The following is a 2967-nucleotide window of genomic DNA, read 5'->3' as shown; positions in this document are numbered from 1 at the left end:
CGACGAAGAGATACCGAATGTGTTGTAAAATATCAGAATAGGGTTCGTTGCCAAAGGAGTCGGCTCATCGACGAAATGTGTGGATGATTCATCGACGAAGGCGCCATCTTGTTGATGAATTGGACCGGGTCAAGGGTCTATAAATAGGATATTTTGTTGCTTAATAAAGAAGAAAACTCAAAACCTCTCTCTCTCTCTCTCTAGGATTTCGGGTCGTCGGTTGCCGGAATCAACGATCTGATGTTACCACGTGGATCAGGACGAGAATATCTACTTTTATAGCAGATCCAAATCTCGTTTTAAGGATTTTTGGATTTTGACCCAAAACTGAGGTAAGGGTCCGATTTCATTTTAGTTTCGGTATATATATAGTAGTAAGAATTATAGTGAAGTATAGTTCTTGGATGTTTAGGTTTTGGGAACTCGGTTCGTAGTTTTGGAGTTGTTTTTTGGTATTCGAGAAAAGGTAAGGGGGTTCTATTTATATCAGTTATTTTTGGAAATCGAGATTGGTAAACCTGTAGTTTACGATCATATGTATGTTTTGGTTACTTATTTGAGAAAATCTATCAAGTGAAAATGCGGGATTTTCGGGTTACAGTTTTCAGGAAAATTGGGGGTTTCGAGTATCATCTTTATTTTTGTTGGAAAATCATATGTAGTATAAAACTGTAGTATTGAGATGACCGTACCTGTATTTGTATTAAACTGTATTTCTCGAATTGAAAACGATATGATTTGTTGTATATTCAAATAAGTGTGGAATGAAATGTTGTATGTAAAATGTTTCAGGGTTTTGTAAAACAGCTAGGGGCGACTAATTACCATACGCTGATGAGTATAGGGACATGAGTTCCAAAATTGTTCCAGGTTTTGTAAATCAGCTAGGGGCCGCTAATTACCGTACGCTAACACCATGTCTCGGGTAAGTACCGTGGGCGAGAGTATTCGACTCTATATCTGAGGGTGTGAAATATCTCCTGTTTGTTCCGGCTGGTCACTGATGGGTGGAAGTGGACACCGTATTAGCATGATATCGCTGTGAGGCTTTGGTTATTGCAGTGTATTGGTTGCTTGAGTGTGATGACACTAACTGTATGTTTGGTGTCATATGTACTGGAACTGAATTGTGAAAATACTGGAATTGTATTGTGTTATGTTTTGCGTTGACATAACAATTGTATGCCACACATTGATATAACCTGCTTTCTTCCTTATTGAGAGGTGTCTCACCCTGAATATACAAATATTTTTTAGGTCCTTCGGGTAGCTGAAACTAACATCCTAGCGTCTGAAAGCGTGGGTGTCGGTTAGCTACGTTTAGTACCTGTGTAAGTACGGGTTTTGTAACCAGGTTGTCATTGTTGGGTTTTGTAGACACCTGGAGTACGTACTGTATTTTGGGAATGTATATTCTAGTTACGTATAGACTCTAGTATGGTATGATACATGTATAGAAAGAACATTTCCATTGCGTATTTGATGTGTATGGACATGTATGTGATTGTATATAGGGTTTATGTGTACCCCATGGGGTCGGACCCTCATTCAGTATAGTATAATGTATGTTTTAAATGATACAGAGACAGGTTAGGTTACTATATTCACACCTGGGACCCATTCGCAGGTTCGGGGCTTGACAAAAACTATAATAATACCATATCTAATAAATTAAGATGTCCTCATCATAAAACATACAACGTAATAAAAATAAACTCATGCCACATGATTTTCGTGTTAAAAATATTTGTTTATTTTTTTTATAGAATATCATAATGCATTTAAAAATAAACTCAAGAATATTTTTAAAAAAATTAACATAATCTAATTACTTACAAATAAATTTGGGTATATATTTTATAAAAAACTAACGTAATCAAACTTACTTACCCTGACTTAACCTTGTGAAACGGTCACAGCGAATTTTATCTCTTAAAGTGAGATTGAAAGAGTGGAGGAGTCATAAATTAACTTTATGATGAGATTTTCAAAGTTTTATTTTTATTGCATAAATTATAATAAGAGATTTTCAAAACCCTAATGGCTCAAAGGTTACATAATTACAGATGTTCAGTACCGTAACTTAAAGTTTACAGTGATTAGAGTGCACCCACACTGTTTTTACATAATGATTTTACAGAACAGTGGATATCTCTTGAGTGCACACCTGGTTTCGGGCCAGGACTTAATAGTGAAAATCTCACTTAATGTTAAAGTTTGATTTAATTTGGTTGGCCAGCCAACTAAATCCAGTCTTCGGACCACACAACCCTATGATAAGGGTAAACATGATTTACCGTTAACATGCCTAAGGGATGTTTTTAAAATTAAAATGTTGGTATCAGAGCAAAGGGACAACTAATGTCTCCTAATTCTCAGGAACTCTCGCTTATGAATGATTGTGGCGAAGTAGGACTCTCCATATGGAGGCTTACTGGTTTGGGATAGTCACCCCCCACTCAAAGCGAGTTGTGTTGCCTCGATTTTCATACAAATTTTTTTTCTCAATAATAAATAAATAATCACTCATCATCCATAACATTCACAAATCGGCCACGTCAACAACCCTACTATCATTCGTACGACCCGACTCGCATTGGGTACCGGGTCAAGAGTCATTTTATTTATAAAACCTAACAACGGAAGACAATGTATTTATATCATTCAGAATACAATACCCAGAGTATCTACATACACACATATACATCATTATCACAAACTCGAAACTACTTAACACTAGGGGAATTACACCTCCCCTAGTCCAGAAACTCACCCTGTGTGTTAGGGTCTCAGCTCCCAATGGTCACGGAGCTCTATCGCCTGACCTATCTCTGTCCCCTGAAAAATTTAGATAATTTGGGTGAGACACATTTCAGTAAGAGGGAATAAATTATTTACAGTGTGTGGCCATATGAGTTCAGTTATAACATGCTTTACTTTTCAAACCATCGTTTCATCTGAGAAAAT

Source organism: Malania oleifera, chromosome 3, assembly GCF_029873635.1.
Source record: "Malania oleifera isolate guangnan ecotype guangnan chromosome 3, ASM2987363v1, whole genome shotgun sequence".
Classification (NCBI taxonomy): Eukaryota; Viridiplantae; Streptophyta; class Magnoliopsida; order Santalales; family Ximeniaceae; genus Malania; species Malania oleifera.
The sequence above is the reverse complement of the archived record's forward strand: the minus strand, read 5'-3'. Positions refer to the sequence as shown.